Below are 25,451 nucleotides of genomic sequence, written 5' to 3'. Positions count from 1 at the left end.
AATATAGAGGAGTGCAAAAATATGGAATCCAGAAGGGCATTTCTCAGGAAGTATCACTGCAGCCCACGCACCGAGATTAACCTCAGCCAAACGAGGAGCACTGAGCTCTGCTTTTTCAAAATAAGCAACAGCAGCAAATAAGCAATAAGTGAATAAAGTGTTGAAAAACCAAAGTCAGCTGGAAAATAAAATTCCGTTCTCAAACGAGTTTTATGCCTAACCTGTTCTTTTTTTTCAGGTAGAACTCCATCCTCATTCCATATGAATGCACTCAAGTAACCTGAAAAATCAGGTCAGCAAAGCACGGCTCAGAGAGGGGCTGGTTAGCCTCCAGCACTTGGGGGAAAAAAAAAAATAAATAGCAAGGTGCTCACTTAGAAATACTTTTAAAAATCTAAAAATACAGCTTCGGGGATCTAATTTTGATTCTCGAATGGAAAAAAAACCAACCCAAACCAAACCCGAACCACCACATAAATCCAGTTAAGATCCTATAAGCTTTTCTGTAGCAGCCACTACTTGCCATAGGAAAGCAGAAATGATTCATCTAACTCTGAAGCACTGAAAAGTCACTTAACAGAAACAAGTTAGCAAGGACAGTTTGATGACAGTTCTTCCGCAATGACAGGCTTCTAAAAGATATGCCAGTTACAATAAATATTTCCAAATTAGATATCTGGCGTTAAGTTGAGAGCGCCAAAGGCTTATAGATGTCACATAACATAAATGCAGCTCTGTTTAACTTTGCAGATTCTGAAGCAGCGAAACCCCAGGCTTGCTCTCTTTTTTTTCTTCCCCACCCCTCTCCCTTTTCTGATATGCCAAATCCATGACCAACACAAGAAGCTTCTTTTGCTCTGCTGTGACTAACATTTATCATTTGTATATAAAGTAGCCATTATTCAACCAAATGCGAATTCAGCAAGTGCTTTTAAAAATCACCCACCCCCTAGCAAGAACCGCAAACCAAACAGCCGCCCACACCCCGGCTGGAGCATGCCTCTGCATTCCTGAGCGCTGAATAACAGGAGGCTCTTTGAGTCCGTGCTGTGCTTTCTTACTGCTCCTCAAAGCCTTAAGAGAGACCTTCCTCTATTGCAGAATCAGTGCTGGAATTGCAGCTTGTGTCACACCTCACGTATTTAGTTTAACTCCTTTCCATGTGTAGCTTAAATACAAGATGCCCTCAGACTTCCTTTTCTTACTTAAAAAAAAAGCAAAAAAGAAAAAAAGTGTCAAATTTGAAAAAGACAAGAAATAGACTATAAAAGAACAAATCCCTCAGCTGCGTGTGTCCTAGCTCTGCTTTGGAATCACTGAAAGTAAGAAGATATCTGAGATGCAACTCCTGGGTGATTCTGTTTGAAAATGATGCCAAAGATGATGGCATCCTCATGCATCCTCACTGATTCAGGCATGGAAGCCAAACATGAAACCAGTGTGATCAAAGAGCGAAAGACCTACCCAGAACTCACTTATTTCTTCACTCAGGAGAAAAAGGCCCGTTACTCTAGAGGGTATGCAAACCCCAGACAGGCCGGCTTTGGGCTGCCAGAGCAGGAGAAACCTCAGGCTGCTGCGCCAGGCTTGGGTCCCTGCTCGTGCAGGAGGGAACGGGACCTATCCCCCAGGTCCAGAGCAGTTTTCTTGCAGCACTGATCCCACTTCTCACTTCTTTGCCCATCTACCCCAGCGAGGCCTCCTTGCTCTGCTGGATATAATATGGCTCTAGGGAATGGGGGCAGCACATGCAGCTGCTCCAGGCTAAAACTGGAGAAACGTCCTGAGAAAGGAATAGCATCGTCTCTGGCTGGAGAGCGGAGAAGGCTCACACAGCCCCTGGCAGCTGCAGAAGTGATTTTGGACAGTGGAACCACAGAAAGCAAAGGCACCCCCCAGGAAGCAGTCCCCTCGGTGTAAAACAAGAAATATTTCCAAATGATGAAATCAGACCACAGATAAATTCTTAACAAAATGCAGATAAATTGCTTATGTTTAAAACCACTACTTTACCTAACATGAAGCTCAGAGTCAGTTCTCAACTTTCATTCGCTCCATTCGGCTGCAAGCCAGTCAAACAGCCATTGAACCCGTGACACGGGACAGGGATGGTAACAAAAGCCCCACCTCAGTGTCTTGTAGATGTAGATACTCTGCACAACGCTTACCCTCCACACTTCCCAGGCTTGGTGAGGGAGCACCTGGGAGAGAAGTTTTGCACCACACAACAGTAATTCCCAGACCGGTCACCTATCCGGCAGCAGCTGGATTTGAAGATCTCCAACAGGAAGCCAGATATCTGTCTGGAACTTAAGCCCTGTATTTTCCTTTTGTCCAGTGTTAACGTAAGATTTCCACGCTATGGAACAGTCACGGAACAGCCATCACCATCCAAACACTGTTGTACCACAAGCTGCATGTCTATTTATTTATTAGGCTGGGGAAAGAGTCCAATGCTTTGGGTTTGCTGCTCTACTCACTTCATTCATGTCATGCCTTATCTTGATTGGACTTTATATAATTCTTTGAGGCAAAAAAAACCAAAAACCAACAAATCAAATACTAAAGACAGATTTAAAAATGGGATTGCCATTCTGAGTAATTGAGTAAAACTGAGTAAAAAATGAGTAATTTTTTTGCTGTAGAAGGTAGTCAATCATCCTATGCTGTGTGCTGTATCAAGGCACAGAGACTTGACTTTCTTTTGCTGCTAGCTTTGCCAAGATCTTTACAGGAAGGACTGGAAACTCCTATGATGCATCACACACCAGCTATGATCCAAGGCAGGTACCCAAGTTAGTGAGCCAATATGATAATCCTGTATTGCTAAATCCATTGTTTCCCTGAAAAACCTTGAATCACATTCAGTACTCTGCTGGCCAAGGAAACCGGATGTTCCTTTCTGCAAAACCTGTCACCACCACTCCCAAGTCAGCGAGAAATTGCTCGAGAGAAACAAAGATTCCCCCAGGCTCTTCGGATGGGAATGTCTGGCCCACTCTCCTCCTTTCCTCTCACCTTTGTGTGCCTGAATGTGAACGGTCCAGGAAATAGGGACAAAATATTTAAATATAACAATCTTTGCTACTGTAAAGCCTAGGAATTTTTGCCCATTGAGAATCAGAGTCCAGGTTTCAAAGCAACAAGTTATTTGGGGGAAAAAAAAAAAAAAAACCACCAGAAAAAAGTTCCATTGCGTAACTGGATAAAAGTAAGAACTCTTGATGGGTTAACTTAATGAAATGATTCCAAGTAAGTTCTATTCTCCCATTATTGATTGACTGAATATCTAGCACTTATTCTCATATAATGGTATCAACACAATCAATAGCTCTCCAAGTAATGTCAGCTGCTAGCTAATTTACACTTCCATAGTTGCCATCTGCTATTCAACCCATTGTAACACAAGCTATCAGCCTAGGATCTTTAACTAGCAGGGTCAAAACAAAACTACTGAAAGATAGAAATTTTATCCATATTCCCAAAGGGTAAAGGAAGACATTTAATCCAATTATGGTTTCAACACTCTTAAGTTTTTCAAGTTTTGTGCACACAGCCAGGAAATTGTGTTACAGTATCTGTTTATTTAAATTCAGCGACCAGCCCTGCATTTCAGAGAGAAATGAAAGATGCTCATTGATGTCTTAGATAAATTAAGACCTGAGAATTCCAAATAAAAAAAGCTAAATGATCCCCATCTGCGTGATCTCCTGAATGCTTCATATAATTGTCAAACTAAATTTTATCTAGCCTCATGGAAGAAAAATATGTCTAGCTTACATTAAAAGCAAGTGTCACTCAGGGGGATCTCTCGATACTTTTTTAACAGAGTAGTCAGAATATTATTTTTAAATGCATGCTGTTGGTCTGCCATTAGAAATATTTTTTTAAAGATCTGCATATTATTTCCCTCTAAAACCACCGCTGATAAAATGCATCACCGGGAAAACCTATGACAGAAATACACAGAATTAACTAAATGCTTATACCTAACAGTTCAAGCACCTAGTTGGTGCGCCCTGGTGGGATTTACTCCTTCAGAACTGCTTCATAAAACCATGCGGTTAATACAGCACAGGATGCAAATTCCAGATTTGATCAGAAAAGAAGGGAAGAGATCACAGATTCAATAAACTGGATGACAAATCTTCAACTCTATGAGTCGCTCTAAACAGAATCAGCATGATAATGCTGAACTCTGTAGCCAGGATTATACCCATGATGGAAACAATGGGACATATGGGCACAAGTAATATTCCTCTTTCTTTAAAACTGTCTATTGTTTAAGAACAAAGCAAACCACATCCAAATACATCTGGCATCAACATCTACTGTTTTGCAAGCTGATCCTGCTTTCCAAAAGACAAAAAAACCTGACGTCTGAGTAGCCCATAAATTTTGCTACAGCCCAGGATGAGCCTGGATGGTTTCTGGCGGAGGAAGTTCACACACACATTGTGCTGCCCACCTCGGGGGCTGCTCCACCAAGAGCCAACTGGCCCCATCCTCACCACCCTCCTTCCCTTTCATGCGGCGGAGGGCAAACTTTCTCTAGGAAAGATGGTGGCTGGAAATGGCCTATTGCTACCACAAAGGCAATTCATCCAGTTTGCATCCTGTCCCCTGCTTAGATCTGAAGAGTGTCTGGGAAAGAGGGCAGCTGGGAGCTGGCTGAATGTTGCCCTGGAATGCAATGGCGGGCTGCTTTTAAACCACATCTTTTCCCTGCGGGGAACAGGCTGCCGACAGGAAACAGGCTCATGTGCTGTACAGAGAATTAATATTAAGGAATACGGTCCCACAAAGCACTGGAGCTACCACAAGCTACTGCATGTGTACACCCAGGAAATTCTGAGCTCCAGAAAACGCTTGAGCTCTTCCTCATTAATCATGTGCTATATAGCCTGGATGTGCTATCATTTCTGACCAAGGGATCCTGAACAGAAACAAGACAACACCCAAATTTCCCCAGAGAAATGAAAGATGACTAAATGCACATCACGCTACAGGTTTACCTAGGAGCAGGCTTTAACAGTCCCCCTACTGCTAAGACAAAGAACAGGGCTCACTTAGGGCCCAGTTAGCAGAAGTTGGGCACTAATTTCCATTTGTATGTGCAGTTTTGAGCAGAAACAAACCAAAAGGTATGCACCCAATCTCCTTTTTTCAGCACCTGCTTTTGAATGCTTGGTTCCCAGGGTGCAACTCTTGTCCTCGTACTGACTCTAGCTGAAGAAATGTAGTGGAAATTAATCACCCTGCCATTTTAAACAGCCTTCCTCCAGCTAACATGTTTCCAGGCTTCCCCAGGCATATCAGCCAAAATAAAAAAAAAAAAAAAGAAAGAAAAAAAAAAAAAGGTGTCCAGGCAGACCTTGAAGATTTTCTACATTTCTTCATGCTTTCCAGACTTACTGAAGCCTGGTCAAAGCTCGGGCAGAGGTATGTCCAGCAAGTCCAGAGAGGTTCATTGCACATGCACAACCAAACTGCAAACGTGTGCAGCAAGTCGGACACTCTGAAGAGGCATCTCAGCTCCCAAACGTTCTCTAGAGGCGATTCCCACACTGTGAGACCATCCGGGCAGCCCAATACAACGGCTCTAACACCTCGCCGAAACAGCAAACTTGATCCGTGTGTGTAATACTACGGACGCACACATGTATCTGTCCCAGAAACCCTGAATAGAAATACAACAGCCTTAAGCTTTGCCAACCGAGTTTGCATCACAACAATTAATAATGCAGCTCTGCATTGGAGACTGTCCATGCAATTTTAAAAAAAAAAAAAAAAAAGCTTCTAATATTAATCACCTTTTGACAATTCTCACCACAACGATTTATAATCCTATCTAGTTTGAATCCCCAGAAGTGCGAAAGTGCATTCTGCACTGGAATAAAACCAAGAATGAAGCAAAGAAAAAAATTCCACAAAATGGCAATCATCCTTCATCGCACAGCTCCCGAAGTAAGAGTCCTTTTTCTCTAATCAAACTGGTAATACTGGAGAGGGACCCTTTAGTTTTTATAAAAACTAAAGAAATAACAGGCACAGGAAGCTTCTATTGGACCTCTGAACCCCTCAGATTAATGCTAAATTACTCATCCTTTTGCTTACAGACAAACAGCCCCCCATCATCCCATCAGGTCTCTAAGCTTTGCAAGAGCACCAGACTATCAATCAGTCAAAACACATCTTCCTGATTATTCCCTGGAATTGCAGTTTTTCAGGCATGGGAAGCTCAGGGTACCAGTCTCAGCGCTGCGCCATTCTGCTGACAGTCAATGCTCGACTGGTCTTCAGCAACTTTGGGTTCCTAAGCCACCTGAAGATCAGCCTGCCATCACAAGACCCAATTCAGGCAAGTATTTAAATACATCTTTCAGTCTTACTGCAATGAGCACTACAGAGCCCTTGCAAAGTAGCTGACTGCCAAAAAAGAGGCAGATGTCTTCTGCTGGTTTAAACCACATGGGGTGAATGAAAATTCCTTGCATCTCCTTAGAGCGTGTGCTCCTGACTGAGACTACAAACTAGTTTGCTTTGCTAAGCACTTGTAAGGCATATTTCAAATAATTATAATCTTGAGGTCTTCTCTAACATTACCACAATGTATATTTATTAAGTTAAAAGCACGCGCGCTGCTACCAAACAGTTATTTAACATTCATTACAACTTGTCCAAGCAAGCCTTATATGCTGTGTAATCATATTCTTCTCCTCAGGGCAGAAATGCTAAGTGTAGCTTGAAAAAACAAGATACTGTTTTGTCCTGAGTTTACCCATAAAAGAAATACTTAAAGTACTGTTAATACATGCCTTTCCCACACCCCTCCTGAAACTGTAAAATCACACTAGCGTCTTAAATAAAAACAAAGATAAATTGGAAAGAATACAGGAGATCTTAAATTTCCATTTTTCACAAAATTACGGAAATCACACTCAAATCCAAACTCTGACTTGCTTCACTGTTGGTGATAAGCATAGCACACGTGAGCTTGTCCAGCACCCAGCATTGTTCTACTCCAACACAGGTGACAGGTTTTTTAATGAAACCTCTTCAGATACCTTCCCGGGCAATTGGCCCGCCTTCTTACAATAGTCCATACTATTCAAAACTAATTCTAAGCAGAATCAGAAGGACTAAAAATAATCCCAGGACTTCTCCAGGTAGAAAGAATCAAGCCTCTTGAGTCAGATGTCAGGTCCGTGGCAAGCTGCCTCACCTCCCACTGCCTCTACACAGAGGAATTTCTGAAGTTTTGTTTCCACAGACTCAGAAGTGTCAGGCCATGGGGACACCCATGTTCCAACATGCTCTCTCCCATCCCTCTCAAATCCTGAGGCAAACCACAGACTTTAATTCAGACTAAGTCAGCAACACAGTATGCTACTTAAGCGCCTTTACCCTCTTGAAGCCAGCAGACCCAAAAGTTGTGCTTCTGGGGACAACTGCTCTTCAGAAAGCTCCACTGAAGAACTGCACAAGCTACAAGGGCACACAAACCAAAACATTAAAAAAAAAAAACCACGCACTGAACATGAGACAAAATTTAACATCAGCTGAGGGGTAAGGGAATTCTAGAGGCAGGTAGACGGTAAATTTTATCTCCAGTAAAAAAAGTTAGAAGACCACAGCAGAATTATAGACCGCCACAACTGTGGGCAATCTGGTTTTAAGGTCTTCTCATAATTACTTTCATTGTTAGAGAATAAATTTGGTTGATAAAAGGTAATTGTCTAGACATAGTACGTTTAGAATTTTGTAAGGAAATTGGCTGTCTACAGCTTGCTAAAATATATCCACAAATACAATTCAGGGCTAAAGAAAGTGTATTAAAATGAAAGATAGAAGAATTTCAATCCATTGTTTTTATTAAGCCAATAACCGAATGATGACTGAATCACAGCAATGTAAGAGTATGTTTACTGGAGGGGAAAAAGTGAATACTGAAGGACTCTTCAGTCTAGCCAAGAGAGGTATAATGAAGCAATGCTGTAAGCTGACACCAGGCCAATTGCAGCTGAAATATGGTACTTGTTTTGTTTTTTTTTAATGTGAGGAGATTATTAGCTGTTGAAAAAAAATGGAGAACATAGTGGAATCTCTGTCTTGGTATCTTTAAATGGCTATGGGATGCATTTCTAGAAGACACACTTGTACAGGTTACTGATTTCAATACACAGGTCAAAACTCTACCCCCAAGACTGATTTAAAAGTGCACAACTTACAAGATATCAAGCCGGGTGATCTTGTTGCCATAAAGATAAAAAGCCACTCTAAGAACAAGAGTAAACTCCGCACAAGCAGGCAGCAAACTCAGACAGACAGAAATGGGATTATGCCTTTTAATGGCAATCTACTATTAGACTAAATCAGATGTGTAACATGAAGCTGCATCCTCATGCAGTCCCAGAACACTTCCTTCTGTTTTACATTTGCTTGCCAGGAGAGATGTGATTTCTAGAAACAAAAAGCTAAACTAATTATCTGATGTTCCATTTTCTTTAAAATCCCAAAGAATAATATAAAATATATATTTAGTAAGCAGACTGCAGTCACTGCAAGCTAAGAAGTCACTCCACAAGCAATCTTCTCCAAAATGCTTTTAGAGTCCAAAGTAGCAACAACCCCGTTGTTAAAAAGACCTGCTACGAAAAGTGAAAAATAAAATTTAAAAAATATTACTGCAGGCAAAGCAGCTCCCTCAGAAACACATGTATCTGACACCACCTCAGGCAACACCACAGCCATGCATGAGCAGCTGCAGGTTTTAGGAGGGGAATTGTATGGTTAGACTTAGATGAGTGATTAGTTCCACTGACTTCTATGAGACTCAATCTGGCAAGACTTTTCAGAACGCGTCTGACTTCAAGCGCATGTGAACTTGGTGGGACCATTATTACTCATCTTAAGTGTTCACAGGGCAAAAGGGCTTCCTGCAGCTCTACACGGACACAGGGCTGACCATGGGAAGCTCACTGCAGGACTAAGACCATGGAAATCTTAATTTGAAGAAAGCAGTTCTTAAAGGAAGGGAAGATGATTAAAAAAAAAAAAAAAAAAAGCCCAACAAACAGTATGCACAAACCCCAACAGAATTTCAGTGTTGATGCTTAGAGATAAATCTTCCCCACTCACACCCTCCCCCATATCAAAAATAAAGACAAAAATAAACCACGAAGGGAAGGAAGGAAAAACCTCAAATTTTTATGTTTGTTTTAGGCCTACTGCAGCAACAGCTTCACTTAGCTTTTATCGGCTTTTGTGGTGTTTCCTAGCCCTTGACTGTAAAAGCAAAGTACTCTATACACAAACAGCAAAGGGTTTCATCCAGCAGGCAAAGTCCTTTGTTACTAATGGAAATTAGAGACAGGTGTTGATTGCAGAAGGGACAGTAATTGCTATGCACAGGGAACCTGGGAAGCAGAAATACCAGAGTCCCTGACACCTTATTACAGAGATAGCTGGAAGCTCCTTACCCCAGGCGGTTACTAGACCAGTCTGTGAGAAAATAAGTTCTGGTGATGACTATGGTTCACACACATACTGTAATAAACACTTCCAGATTTCATGTCTCCCAGCATACTATTACTGTTATTCATTATTTGCTAAGAGATGACAGAAAGCAAAGTATAATAAACAAAAGAATAGAAAACTCCACAGCTCCCACCCCAGAAACCTTAGACTGGTTTTGCATAGCGTCCCTCCAGGGTGCAAGTCAAGGCTGTTTTTCCCCCTCTGCCTTTCCAACAGAATAAATGAACAAGCTGAACAGCTTGCAATATTTGCATGACTGGGGAGAGATCATCTGAACAGTTTGAACAGCCAAAGTCTAAATAGTTTGCAGGTAGTAAAAACCAGTTAGTGGCAAAGTCCTCTGAAGACCCTCACCTTGCTGATTATTGTACTGAAAGTTACTACACGTATTACGAAATGAATCAGTAACGACAAGCAAACCCTGTAATTTCCACAGTAGGCTCTTTCTACTTATTTTCAGCTTAGAGATAATCCTGCTTTTATTAGGTGCTGATCTATCACTTTAAGCATTGCTAGTGCAGAGGAAGAGACCAAATGCCAGACAATGAGAGGTTTTAGCTGAAATAATCTCATGAAGGGCTTCAACTAAGGCAAAAAGACGAGGAAAAGTAATGCCACATTGATTAGAGATGCATATGAATACCACCACCTGATGGTAAAATGTTATGTTAAAATATGTTATGTTAAAAATAAAAATATGTTAAAATTATACAAGATTCTTTTGATGTAACTTAAAGGAAAAAGATTTTAAGAAGCTTATTTTCACTCAGTACACTCCAGACACAATTCCTGTCATTGACAGTTCCACATCCATGTTCTGAAATATTCTCATCTCTGACAAAATGCACTGTGTCTATCTAATTTTCAATGAAGAAAAGAGTTCCATAAAGTTATAACACTTCACATCTGCGTTTTTCCAACATATCTGGGTAGCAGATTATTGCACGTGAGAAGACTAAGCAATTGCCAGGTAATGCTGTCTCTTGTACAATTAGCTTATCTGCGTACTAACAAATGCTCAAATTGCAGAAAGCCAGACTCTGTTAAGAAGAGAGGAATATTTCAAAGGCTGCTCATTTACTTGTTGCACAAGGGCCACAAGGTTACTCACGTTCCACACGAAGAACACCAAATCCCTGCAGAGTCCAGCAACGCCCAGACAGTTTTGCACCCACACTTCACTTTGTTGTAACACCTTGCTCTGGGATGCAAAATGGTTTCAACCCTCATGAAAAGTGCTAGACTAAGGATATCTCAAGAGCTCAAGTTCTTTATTGGAGGACATGACCACTAACAGGCTACTTACCTTACACAATGAGACATCATTTAGTCTTTTCTTTGAAGGGGACATCAAAAGGCATAAAGGAATCTGCATCTTCACTGCTAGTCACTTCAGAGGCACCTTGTAAGGACAGTTACCAAATGGCCAACAGTAATGGCTTTGCATGTGGTTAGATGCCTGTTCACCAGGGAATCAGGACATACCTATTTGCTAGTAAAGCCACAAACTTGTATTGAACAGTCCCCGGTAGCAACAACGACAAGAAACTACCAGTCACTGGCGTAGGAGGTGAGAAAACATAACACTTCATCATAGTCACATTCTTCAAAGTCAAGTGGTTGGCCCAGTGAGTAATATTCCTGCAGTGGTTTGTAGGTAACAAGAACTATGCTTGTAGAAGCTGAAACCATAAATAAAATTATGTTACTGATGTATCATTATCATAATATGTAGAGATATGACAGCATAAAAGTACATGGAAATGAGATAATTCGGAAATTGTCATTTCTGTTATAATGAACTTGGCTTCCAAAAAACATTTATGAGACACAGAATCACGGGACCATAGAGTATCTCAAGTTGGAAGGGACCCATAAAGGTCACTGAATCCAACTCCCAAAAGTGCAGCCCGAGATGCCTACTCTGTCCAAATCCACTCTGCCATTTATTGGCATATTAAGAAAATATTTGGGGCTAAAGTCCAAGATGAAGAATTACTGACAAAAAAAGTGGGGGTTATTGCTATCACAACGTCCACCAACATAACACCGCTTGCTGTGACGAGCTGACTTGGATGCATCTGCCAGCCAACTGCATGCATTCACGATGGCTTTCAACTTCTTCAGCCTGTGGAAAACTTATTTAAAATTTCCCAAAATAAAAGACTGCAGGAACTGTTTCATCCCTGTTGTGCTGCACAACACACATGAACGTAGTTTTCTTAATCACCTCCCGTTCAATCCCTGAAAACTATTGCAGTAGATATAAACATATGCAAATTTTAAACACTTCACTTGCTTACTCCTCCTCCAGTCTTTTGTGCCAGTAGATAACACCACAAAATAAAACCGGAGAAAGGTTATCCTCTGAGCAAGCCTGTACACTGCATTCCCAAAGGATCGCCCATTTCAGATAAAGCAGCAGACCTCAGTCCCCATGATAGCTACAAAACAAACTACGCATATCAGTTTTTGTGAACCAAGAGACATGTTTGTCTCCTGTTTATTCTAAAGACATATTTATTCTAAAGAAGCTAAGTACCTTTGAATAACAACCTCACTTGCTGTACAAAAAAAGTAAATTAAAAAAATCCTGCAAGCCAGCATTAGATCCAACTCAACGTGAGGTGCAATTTTTAGCCGACAGGAATACTTTACTGAATCGCTGTTGGAAAAGCTATGGCCTGTGTTTTGAAATAATCCTTGCCTTCTAAAAATACTTCTTCAGTGATTTAATTTATAGCAATACATTAGATATGCAGTTACACTGCACCAACTTTCAGCCAGCTTTTGAAAACACCCAACCCTCAAATGAACCTAGAAAAATATTTTTCATAGCTCTAAGTAGCACAGTGACTGCAAACCAAAATTAAGGATGAAATACGATATGATCTGTAAAACCAAGATGTGATTCTAAAGCAAAAGTGCGACAGTCTTTTACGCCTCCCCAGTTATTCTCTCATAGCGATGTAAATTCAAAGCTACTCTGCATATGCAAAAATGACAGCCCTGAAGTCACACAGATGAAAAAAATGTGTGATTTACTGCACTAATAAGAAAAATCAAATCCCACTCAGGCTTCAAAACCAAGAATACCTATGCCTGGACTGTTTTAAACATTGTCACACTTTTGTTTTCATAATAAAGAACAATTTTGTTCATTTCCTTTCCCTCCAAGTAACCATCTTTCCCTGTTGTTTAAGGTTCTCAGACACAGCACAAGATAGAAAAATAATATTTAAACAAAAAAAGCCACCACACACACACAGAGGAGAATGCAAGTCACAAAGGCACAAATTAGGAAAGAGTCTATGGTCAGCTGCACCTCACAAAACAGTTTTAGCAGGGCCACACAGCACCATGGCCCCTTCCCCAGGAGGGATGAAGGAATTCCATATCCACATGCAATCCACAATTCAATCCCTGTGGAATTCCCTCTCCCTGCTTTTATGCCCTTGAAGCAACTCAAATCTCTGATCAGCATTAGAGCTGACTGGAAAACCACTATCCCATTATTTCATTTTTGTAGGCACATGTACATTCTAAACAAGGGCTGTTCGCATTTTGTTCAACTGTTAATAGACCGTTAACTTTTTTTTTTAAATGAAGTTACAATACTTTCTTTTTTTTGTTTCCTCCATAGAATGGTTAATTAAAATACCAGTTTCTACTTGAAGTAATTCTACTGGACACAAGTTTTTATTTATTTATATACACATTGAAAAAAATAATATATGTGCACATACGTAAAAAAATATAAAATGCACAAAGAACTTCTAATGGCCTCTCTCCAGTCCTAAACTTCCTACTTTTCCTCTCTTCTACCAAAGTGCACAAAGACTGTTAAAATGCATGTAATCAATGGCTTCAAGTGCAAGCAGATCTTTCATCAACTACCAGATAAATTGGAGACATATAAACTTTGAATGTAAGCACTCAAAAGCCAAATTAATAACAGACTATTAGTGCTCATTAGCTCTACCTCCCACCTTTCTTCTTTATTTTTCTTCTGGAATAGTTGGCCTGCCAGTACAGCAGAAACACTGAAATGCCATCCTAAAAACACAAAGCAAGAAAAGAGGAAAAAAAAGAAAAAAAGAAAAAGAGAGGGGGGAAGAACGGGAACTGAGAGAATAAGCAGAGTGAGAAGCTCTGTAACATAAAACTGTCTCCAGCTTCAAAGTCGCCAGCCAATCATAATCCAATAAATGCCTTTTTTTTTTTCTAAAATCAGAACATTCAAATGTCTATTTTTATTCCTGTTTAGAAGCAGCTATCTCAACAGGGCTTTCAAGCCAGTAGAGCCTGGCATGCAAAGCAGTGACTTACAAAACTCAACTTCAAGCCACGATTTCCAAGGCCTTCACTTGCTTATATGCGTTCACGTGTCTCACACACCAAATATTTCACAGCACAGCCACCATTAGCAAAAAACGGAAAACTGAAGGGAGGAAAAAAACCCGAGGGGTTCTTTACATGAAACTGTTATTTTAACCCAGAACACTATTTAAGAGTTCTCCCTTTATGACTAAACACCTTTCCACGTATATAAATGGCTATACAGTTCTTCTGATATCCTATGACAGTGTTCTCCAAGCGCAATCATTAGTAACTACGATACTTACAGACAGGTTTTAACGAAAGCTTGTTCTTCTGGCCCTCAAGCATATCAATAAGAATTGCTAGGTACACTTAAGGTACTGAAAAATCAAGACAATAGGGACCTGTACCCATTTTAAGTCTGGAAAATAATCTGTGCCCATTTTAAGTCTGCATGCAGAACGAAATACCATCTCTCGAGTATCCAAGGAGGTACATCCTCAGCACTTTCATACTTTCTTTGTATGTAGGTTGCCCAGAGAAGCTGTGAATGCCCCATCATTGGAAGTGCGTCAAAGTCATGTGGGACGGAGCTTTGAGTAACTGGATGTAGTGAAAGATGTCCCTGACTATGGCAGGGAGCTGGACCAGATCATCTTCGAAGCTCCCTTCCAATCCAAACCATTCGATGATTCTGTGATTCTAAAATTCTAGAGACCTCTTCCTGTATTTAAATGAAAATTAGTTTTATGAATACATTTATCAGTGCTACATTATGAATATGTTACAAATTATTGGTGCAATGCAAAAAGAGCAGCTTTCAAACCGACTCCTGTTTTCCATCCAGAGAATGGGAAGACACACTCTCAAGAGTAATGTCACTTCTGTCTTGTATATGGAACACTGCAGCAGGCCTTAGGATGTCTGCACCCTAAACATTCCTTTGCCTCTGTCCCCCATGAACCTCGGGTGAGTCAACCAAGTTCTTGGGACTTCACTCTCCGCATCAGCAAAAGGGGGTAAAAAACCTTCTGCTATAAAGGACTTTTAAGATCCATGATATAAAATGAGAGGTCACTTTGAAGGCTCCCCGTTCAACAGGTTGTGGAATGGCCATAATGAAAAGGTCTTTAAAGGAACTCAGTGAACATTGTATAGTAAAGATAATTTTTTAATAATTTTTAAATGTGAGTAGCTGACAGCATCAGAGCTTAACTGTTGTCCTTCAAAGAAAGTAACCATTTAAAACACACAAGGACTAATCCGGAGGTTGTTTTGCTCTTAGGAAATCTAAGTACCCATGATCTCAAGCGTTAATTCTAAATCCTTCATTTTAGTGAGGAGATACACTAAATACACTGTTTCCCACAGCAAGCATCCAAATTCAACTTGCTTCAATACCTTTCAAAAGAGCATTTATTTCAAACTTGTTAATGATTTAAAAGACAAAGCTTAATTAATAATGTTTTTTCCAGCCAGATGGCCAGCTATTAGTTTTCAGTCATCTCTTTCGGAACAATTCACCAGAAGTCTTCAGATGCAAAGGAGTTTTAAAGCAAATAGATGTGACTGCCCACTACTCTCAGTGGCTGCCAAAATATTCAGTAAAAGACAAAGCTTTAGGTAAAGAAATGCTTAGTTTTTCCAACTCATGTTGCTGTGGGTCATGGTTGTAAAAGTCCACTAACAACAGCACAATCACTTGACAGACGCACATTTATTTCATTTAACATTTTGTATTTGGATGGCATTAAATTTACATATGGTTATACAATATTACTTAAATGAAAACATGAGACTACACGTATAGCATTTCCCCTGGACTTGTGCTAACAGACTTCAAGCTTCAGCTCAGTAGCAGACCACTGTGGTATGACGTGTATCAACCAGTCAAAATATTCCATGTGTACAGGAGGCACTAGCAGAGAGATAAATAGATAAACATTATGCAAACCCAGTTAAGGTTTACCACTAAACATCTACAGAATTCTAACATTCTCACTGACGTAGCACCTATGTATTTTCAAAGACCGTTTCCAACAAAAATTAAAACTGCTTTCTTAGTACAAACAAGATGCTGAACAGCAACAGAAAGCTTTTTAAAGTAGCAAGGTGTTGGGTTTTGCAAAAGAATCTCTCTCTTGAGATTTTAAGAGATTTTCACAACTGTTATTAAATTCCCTGACATCCTTGTGAGACAAGTACTGTATTTGCTAGGTAGTTAAGAGTAAGGTACGAGCAGGTTAAACGTTTTGCTCAATGTTTCATAGTGGTATGGAACAAAACCTGATGTTTTCAGGCTTCCCTAACCACAATGTACATTCATTATGCAGTAATCCACAACTGAAAACCTATCTTAATTCACTTATGACTGAGAAAAACAAATATGCAATTGCAACTCTACACATGAACTTTCAGCCTACAGTTCTACCAAACAAGCAAAACCAGATTTGGGGAAAAGCTTCAATGATCAGCTGTCTACCTACACGCAAGTAATTTATGGCATCTAATTCAGAGCAAAGCTCTAAACAGTTTGCAGGCTGCCCCCAGACTTGTACTGGTGACAGAAATCAGCTATAAAGTAGTAGTAGCTTTGATAATCAGACAGCGATTATCTACTTTTAAAAAAAGAAATTACATTTAGTTATTTTATAAAGCTTCTTTCTAATGCAATGGTTTCAAATCAGCTGGTTTTCACTTTCCACCATTCTAAGAGTCATCTTCTGCAAAAACTCCACTGGCCATAAAAAAATAAATTAAAAAAAACCCTAAAGCCACAAGATTTTGAAAACAAACCAGTCACATTAAACAGGTCAAAAAGACAGTTTTGACTTATGGTGAAGCTTATGTTCAGTAAGTCAGGGAAATTTAGGTCCAAGAAGCTGATATGGAGAAAGATTAGGCAAATAATAGGCAATTTCACCATTCCAAAACAGTGAAACTCTTACAAGGTAATTAATCTGGGGTCTCCAGAGTTCACTGGAGTTTTGCTTGGAGTTTTCAAGCCAACATCAATAACCATTCTAGACCTTTCCTCTAACAGGCTGCTGACGGTGGAGGAAGAAAGAAAGGATAGATGTTATTAGCAGGCCTTGTGCTCTTCTGAGTTCAAGGCCTGGAATTGTGGGTGGACTTTTATCTAGGCCACGCAAGAGGAAACCCTACTCCTTCCTGTATTTGTGTAGCTGTGGAGCAGGGGAGGTGGGAAGGGGGCTCAAGGAGAAGCACGCTATAAGGCCTTCACCATTGGTATGCAAGCTGGTTAAAAATGGCTTAAAAAAAAAATAAAAAAATGAAAGAAAACCACCACAGTGAGAACAGCCAAATGCCGCCTTCTGCCACTACCTGCCACCAGTGGTATCTCAGCTACAAAATGTGGAGGGATCAATGCCAGAGCCACACTAGTGTCCATCAGAAAACCCTCAATGAAACATGAGCGAGAAGTTCCTCCAAAAATCATACTTTGCAGAGAAGTATCGTTTTCAACAAACTTCCAGCTAATCCAGCCTGGCTTGCTGCCACATTTCCAGCCCAGGGCTGACAGGTCCAGTCTTCGTGGGACTGGAACCCTCAGGCCTCACAGCCTCTGCTGGGCAGGCTTCAAGTCCTGCAAAGAAGAACCTACAGGACCCTCAAAAGCCCTGAATTTAAAAGAGAAAAATGTATAATATTCAACCTACAAACACCTCTCTCCTTTTTCAGTTCACTGCTTTTGTGTGCTGGCCTGGCTTTCCTTTCACTTGCATGTAAATCAGAAGTAAATTTACTGAAATACATATAATTACACAAATGCAAAACGAGTGGGAAAAGACTCAGACTCCATCTGCTTATTAGCCTTTCTCTTAAGCAGAGTGCTTTTTACACACTGATATAATTTTTCCAGGTACTGTTACATGTGTGCTACAAATTGGCTATGCATCTAACTCAAGGGGAGCAACAATTTGTTCAACAAATAACAATAAGAAAAGGACCTTTCTGTACAGTTCCACATGTATGGAAACCACAGACTTTGTATCTCTATGAAAAAAACCACATCTGGTCTTTCCCAGTATTAACAAAATTAAAGGTGCTTATAGTTGGGTCTTCCCACACAGCAACGCTTAAAATCCAGTTATGGAGGGAAGAGAAACTTTGGGGAAAAAGTGTTCTCTAGTTGTCAAGTAGGTAAAGCAGCAACAGGTGCACATTCAACACAAAAACAAACAGGCATTCTCATGTTCCACAGATGTAGATGTCTTCTACTAAGCCCAATATTTTTGTGAACTTTAACTGTTCTACATCTGTGAAGAGTAAGTGAATTTCTCTTTTCATGTTCAAGCAACTAGAACAGGAAGGACAGTTTTTCCTCTTGTATTGTGAAAAGGGAGAGTCAGTATGAGCATCCATCACTCAAACATTGCTGGTTGCAACTTCACCACAAAAGAGGAAATTTCTGTTTTGACTTCCTTTTTTAAAAAGATTGCATTATGGTTAACAAACATCACCAATTCAAAGATAATCTCTGACCTTTCCTATGACACAACTTGTAAGTAAAAGTTTAACAAGATTTTCAGATTAGATAACTACTAATTATGAAGTGAGTTAAGGACGGTCCACCTACTATCTCATCCCTGAGACTCTCCTTCCTGAGGACCCCAAAGCCTGCAGGAAGCAAGGGCCCCAGGCAGACAGACTCTCCTGACACCTTGTGTCCTGCAGTCTTCTCTCCAGAATTCACAGACCTCACCTTTTGTAAACTGATGCACGTTCCTCCCGAGATCAAAAAGCAGATGCTCCCGTTCACAGGGTCAGGCACACAGCCCACCTGCGGTGGTGCAGGTGCCCTAGGACAAGGCAGGCACACACAGACCCCAGTCACACAACTACCTGAAACGTGCAGCTTCTTTGCCCTCATAACCTCAGTGCTGAACAGAATGGGAGCTGTAAAGGTATTTCTAGTGACAAATAAAAGTTATCAAGATCACCTATTCACCCTTCCTAAACTTACACAGGTTACATTTCTAACAAGTTGGTTTTACTGGATTTTTAAGTATGTTCTTTCATGAGGCTCACCAGTAAGATTTATAATTTCATCATGACTTCCACATCAACAGCAGCTCCTAACGCTTTAAAAATGCAGTCAAATTGACTCCTCATGGGGTAGCACGATTCTGAACACAAGCAGGTTGAAGAATCAAACTCACAAGGAAAAACTACCATTTTCTCCCCGTGTTTCCCCATGTCCTTTCCCCAGTGCTGCTCCCACCCACTGACAGCCGCCACTTCAGCAGTGTGTTCCTGATGCAAGCAAGGCCAGTATCAGCAATCATGGCTCACGCTGAGTAACGCCTGTTCACCTGGAAATTCTCCACTGTAAATGAAGAAACGGTGGTTCAAGACTTGGAGAAATTGCTGTGGCACACAATCCCACAGATTTCCTGTCCTGCTCATTTTGAATAGCCTCAAGTCTGTCTGCACCACGCACAGCCATGTAGGATAGAGAAAACCACCTTGTCGCTAAATGAGCAAATTTGGGTACCCAAAACAGTGTGGCTACAGCAGATTGGCTTTAACAGGCTTCTTAGTTGTCAGTGAAGATTTCCTATTCTGGAGCTCACACAATTCCTGGGTGATCCTCTAAAAAGTGGGGCATTATTATTTCTTACCTGGCTGGGCTTTTTTTTTAATAGGGCTCCTATTACTACGCACAACTAGTTTATTCCTGCTCACATTCGTGACCTATGCTTCTGAAGGATCAAGCCTTTAACACAGAAAGAAAAGAGCTTGGGCTCTTTATTCTGTTTCTACAGAGCCACAGTACCAGTGGCAATGAAACATTCCTGCTTGCCTAAGGGCAAGTCTGACAGTGATGGTAAAGAGATGTGGGAGCAAATGAGGATCAGGTCTAAAAGGCTTCAAAACATCCTTAAAAGCAGTGTTAACTGCAACAATTGACACATTATTGTCTCTTCAGTTACACGGAAAGTTGTGCTACCAGTGAAATCTGCAAGAGTCCAATTATTACCAACTTCCTTGTCTTTATGTTTGGACTGAAGTCACGTGTAACAAAATGTAATTAGCAAACATTTGCTAAGCTTGGTGGAGTCAGCCTACTAGAACTGGAGTGTCTGGACAAGAACCTCTGCCCTGTCTTTATTCCCCTCGCTCCTGCCTGCTCTCTTTGCTGCCAATCAACACAATCAGCTTTGGACTGGAAAAAGCGTTTTACACAGCACATCAAGGCAGACAAGGACAAAAGTTAATTAGGACTATTCATAAGCCTTACTGGAAGAGAGTGCTGCATCCCATCCCTGAAAATTTAATTGCACTCAATACAGGAAAGCTAGAAAAAAAAAATAATATAAAAATAAAAACCAGGAAAAGATAATTTGGGAATAAAATCTGATTTCAATTTAATTCAAGCACCGTTTGGCCCTATTTATTTAATAAAGTAGTTCACGCAGGATAATGGCATTATTGTGCATCTAACAGCATTAGAAGCTCCTAATAAATTAACAAGTGAAAATTAATAGCTGCTCAGTCCATTAAATCTTGTTAATTTTATTTTTGTTGCAATAATATAGCGATCACAAGTTTACATTATTAAACCAATATTTATTAGAAGAACTCATTTTAATTGGATCCCTGATGTGATAATCCCATACAGTGTGTATTTCTTGATTTCATCAATTTTTTGCATTTATTTCTCATTATATTTAAATGACTGCAATGTTCAGGGTTTTTCCTAATACTATAAAAGTTAAGCAACCATTTTAAACATTTTATTTCACAAAGATTCAACACTTACTACACAATATAATGAGAATCTTATGAGTCCTTTCAGAAGCTATTTTAAATATTTTAGTCTCTTGAGAAAGGGGAGGTGAAAAAAAGGCAGAGAGAGGAATATTTGAAAACATCTCAACAAATGGTAAAATACATTTTTTCCCCTTAGCCCATCAACGTTCTATATAAGCATTGCTGTGCTGTCTTTCAAGTCAAGAGGAGTTTTACCACTGGTTTTAATGCATAATGTTAGATGGCCTGCACATCTCAGAAAAAAAAACAACAAACCAACAACAGAAGGTTCTGCATTGTATTGGCTGCTGACGGAGAGATTACAACTTTGAGAAGACATTTTACCACGGGCTGTGCCCAAGACATGCTATTCCAGCATCCATGACTTTGAGGGAAGGGGCTGTGATGCTGGACAATCCTTTCTCCCCTGTCCTCCCTCCTTTCTCCAGTTCCTTCGTCTCTGCCAATAGAGCTGAATGCGGAGTTGCTTCCCAACTCGTTCTATCAACAGCTTTAGCTTAACAGTAGCATTTTGTTTTTTAAAATGGCATAGCATGGACTAGAAGTCAGCCACAGGTGCTATTATCCAGGCTAATATAAGAGGCAGAGAGTCCGACGCAAGGGTGGCAAGAAGAAGCTGGGGGGGCTGTGCGGAGCAGAAACCTCCCTGTGCCCAGAGAGGCGGGTTTGACCTTTGGGGAGATGACAAGGAGGAAGTTGAGAAAGGTACTGATGGACAAGTGGGACTGCAGGCAGAAAGTACACCAGACTAAAGGCCTATGCACACTTACTTAGCAGTTTATCACCTTTAGATCTGATCTGCAAAGTCACATTAATGCCACAAAAGCTAGTTACAAATAGATTTTTCAAGCGGTGTCCACCCTGCAGCTATCACTGCCGCAGCTAAACTCGCTCACGCGGGTACTGCTAGCTGCACAGTTGTGGCAGCACAAAGGTTAGGATAGGGCTGTAAAATCCTGCCCATAAAGCCAGGTCAGTACATAGGTTAGTGCACACAGCTCTATAGCAGTAAAATTACTGGCAACAGGGAGCTAATAATCATAAGGGCAGTGAGACTGTGTTTGTGCACAGGGACTGTACTGTAATGATCTCCAGCACATCACCGTCACACCAATCTAACCTGAAGCACAGACACTCTGGAACAAATCTATGCAATATTAAAGCCCCTTACATACAGGGACGGGCCAAACTGAAAACAAGGTAGTTTAAAATTGGCATTAAAAAAAAAATAAAATACAAATTGTGTGTGTGGACACACACAAAACTATGACTGGCCCTTTGCTTATTACTGAAACCAGACAGGCAGCACTCTCAAAAGAAGAACATACTTCACGGTCTTGCAGACAGCCTCTGCCACTTACTATATTTACAGTTTTCATATTTTCCTGGTATCACGGCAATCCTAAGAACACGGTCAATTCTTGTAAATATTGTGTGGTCAACTACCAACACAACAGAAGGTACGCTTACACCCAAGATGTTCCTAAAATCACTTACACATATTATCCCTGGTTTTCCCCACCAAAATTCAAATCGTTTAAGGAACACCTTGTTCAGCTGCTTTTAAAAAGCAAATGCACCATGTTTTCATTTCAGTTGGTACATTCTATCCTTATCAGATGAGTTGCACAAGAAATAACACCCACCTCTCTTCCAAACTACTTTCTAAATTAAAAAAAAACACCACTTAAAAGAAGGTGTTCCTCACATACAAGAATCCTGGCTCCCCTAAAACCACTGGTGATACAAAAAAAACTAAATACAGTAATAGGTTCAAAAGAAAAATATGCATATGAAAATATACTACAAAATGTCATGAGATTTATGTCTTAATATGTGTAGTACCACTAAAAAAGCACTGACACAAAGTATTTACTATCTTGCCCCATATCAGTAAGACTATATACACTGCACAGCTTTTAGAAATTACTAAGCATTCATCACACGTTCCTGGCTTCTGCAGTTCAGACCCCTATATAGGTTATGAGTTAAAAACTCATCACAGTTCAGCCTAATGCACTTTATTTCTAGGGCAAAATGCTAACGGTTTGTCAGGTGCACGGTATGGCCCCTCTTCAGATCAGGAACAGTATCAGAAACTCACCCCTGGGACAAGAGCAATGAAGTCCATAGGGTTCTGCAGGTATGTCAGCTGTAGACTTTGCTGCCACCAGATTCCATGCTGACCACACTCTTTGGTCTTAGAAGCAAATAGAGCCATCAAAAATTCAAAAAATCCAGTACCAGCTGGAGCAGACCTAAGCTTGTTCACGGAGCAAATCAGAGAGGCCACAAACTCAAACACCTGGCTGTGCTGGGGTACATGCTAATGGCACACTATCCTCAAGCTTGTCTGAAAAGTGATAAAAACGCCCATCCTGAAAGCTAGGCTTTCAATGTCAATGCAACTACCACAATGGACATATTTTAATCGACAAAAGAATGTGTATTTTCAACTTCATCACCCCATACAGTACGAAAAAGCATCTTACTGCTATGCAGACCCAGCTTGCTACAACTCACCAGGTCAGCTCCTGACACCAAAGCCCACCATCTTAGTGCACAGAGGTTTAAAGGCAGCTCCCTTCTGGAGAAGGATGGGCTTGGGCAGCAGTGCACCAGATGAGGGAGCGAGGAAGGTCCTCTAAACCAGCCATTCTGCCGAGCACCAGTAACTGTGGCAAAAGAAACAATCAGATGGTCTGAGACTGGTAGGTTTGTCAGGTGAAAACTACTTCCTGTTGCAGCAGAAAAAAGGAGGAAAAATCCTGCCAGCAGAGCATTACACTGAAATCCCTGAAAGCCTCTCCAGCCTTTTGCTACCTGCCACAGGTCCTTCCAACAGAAAACCTGGGGCCTGGGGTGTCTGCCACATCATCTTACAAATGGAGCACTTGGAAAAGTAATACATGCTGAACAAACATACAAACAAATTAACTATTCATTATTTAATAATCTGCCAGCAGATAAAGTGTAGCATGTATATTTCCAGTTCCAAGCAGATAAAAATGACAGCAGGAATAAATTTGGTATTCCAGTTCCTTAGCCCTATAACAAAAATTATTTTTTTTTTTGGTTCTTTCTTCAAACAATCCCACCTGATCACTACAGGAATTTGCTGTGTAGCCTTTATTCCCATGAGCAACATTTCTGCAAAGCTCAAGCACTTTTACATCTGAAACTTGCTTCGTCTCATGGATACAATAGCTAATTTTGGACTTACCCTACTCCTGCTGGGCCGGAGTCATCACTGGCATAGCTCCACTGTAATTCAGTCTACTGATGCATTACAGACAATGCACAACATGATCTAATCCCTAATGATGTTTTTTCCCCCTCTTTTTCCCCCCAACATACTTACTTGACTACATAGTAAAGTGACATATGTAGGATTATTTAAAAAAAAAACCAAACACCAACAAAACAAACAACAAAAACGAACAACAAACTAAAACCATACTAAAATTGTCCTGCAAACGCTAATTTCAAATGACACAATAATCAGATTCACAGATACATTAGGACAAACAGTGCAGTCCAGAGGAGAAGACACAGCTCTTAACATCACAAGGCCTAGTTACAGTTCCAGCTCTGCCACTGACTTCTAGACAAGTTGTTTCACATTTCCACACCATTCCCCAATCTCTGACATACAGATACTGAACCCTTGGTATGCTGCTACAGAGGGTCCAGCACAGACTAACCTAACCATGCTTATCTGGATCTCTGTAATATACATACGAAACAATAATAAAAGTACATATGAAGTGTAGTGTTTAAAAACTAGTGCCAAGGCATAAGGAGCTACCATCAAAATATGCTGACACTTCCGTCTTGATCGGAGGACACGCTTTCCCCCATACCAAGGTTTACGATCTGCAGAATCCAGGCTCTGCGTCATAGGTGAACATGAAATGTTTAAATTTTTGTACAGATTTCCTTTAACAGAGCAAGGTCTTGAAGAAACAGACATTCACTTCTGCACAGCAGGAACAGCCAGGACAATCTCTGGACATGATAACATTTATGACTCGGGACATCTGCTTATGCTGTTATTTTCAAGATTTAACATTATTTTTCTAAATTAAAGCATCCTACTCCACCCATCTTTTTGCTTCCTTGGAATCATAAAATATCAAAACCTTCCTCCCTTATCTAAACCACCTTGTTACTAGTAAGAGTACCACCAAGAGGCTTCATGCTCTGCTCCCTAATAGGTCAGCATCAGCTAGACACAACACTCAGGTCACATCAGCAGGGCTACTCAAGTCATTTTCTTCTTTTGAAATGGTAAGTATTTCAGGGAAATGGTTTATATAGGATATTATCTATGTGGGAAGCACACTGCTTACCAAGAATTTAAAAACATAGCTTTTAAGGCCACATGTACAGGTGGTAGCTCTACATGTTTTGATCTCTGGTCCAACTAGGCGAACCCAGAGTAGCTCTAACAAAGGCTGAGGTCTGTTTGCATAACTGGCCAAAATCTTAGCCACAGTCATTCAGCAACAAAAAGATAAGGAGACTTTATTTTTCCCTTAAAAAAAAAAACCACTATAGTCGCTGGAAGAAAATTTTAGGAGTTCCAAATATCCACATTTCTAAGCTACTTGCTTCACTTCTTCATGCAACAGATGCTGCTTTGTATTAGCTACTGCATATTAAATCATTCTGACAACCAAGAAAGCATACATTTGTTTGTGCGAGAGAGAAGCATGAATACACACACACACACAGATATCTTCTCACACAGAAGCACACAATTATGCAGCATTCAAATATTTGGGATGAAC

The 25,451-nt window shown here is 40.4% G+C and overlaps 1 protein-coding gene across 1 annotated transcript in view; it reads right to left on the bottom strand.

The window, feature by feature from the left end:
* The window catches only part of SMAD3 (SMAD family member 3), a 77,520-nt gene that overhangs the window by 50,646 nt on the left and 1,423 nt on the right, over positions 1-25,451 (bottom strand). The gene's annotated exons all lie outside the window — the stretch shown is intronic.

The sequence above is a fragment of the Chroicocephalus ridibundus genome, chromosome 9 (assembly GCF_963924245.1).
Source record: "Chroicocephalus ridibundus chromosome 9, bChrRid1.1, whole genome shotgun sequence".
NCBI lineage: Eukaryota > Metazoa > Chordata > Aves > Charadriiformes > Laridae > Chroicocephalus > Chroicocephalus ridibundus.
Note: the sequence above shows the minus strand (reverse complement) of the source record. Positions and strands in the feature narration are given on the sequence as shown.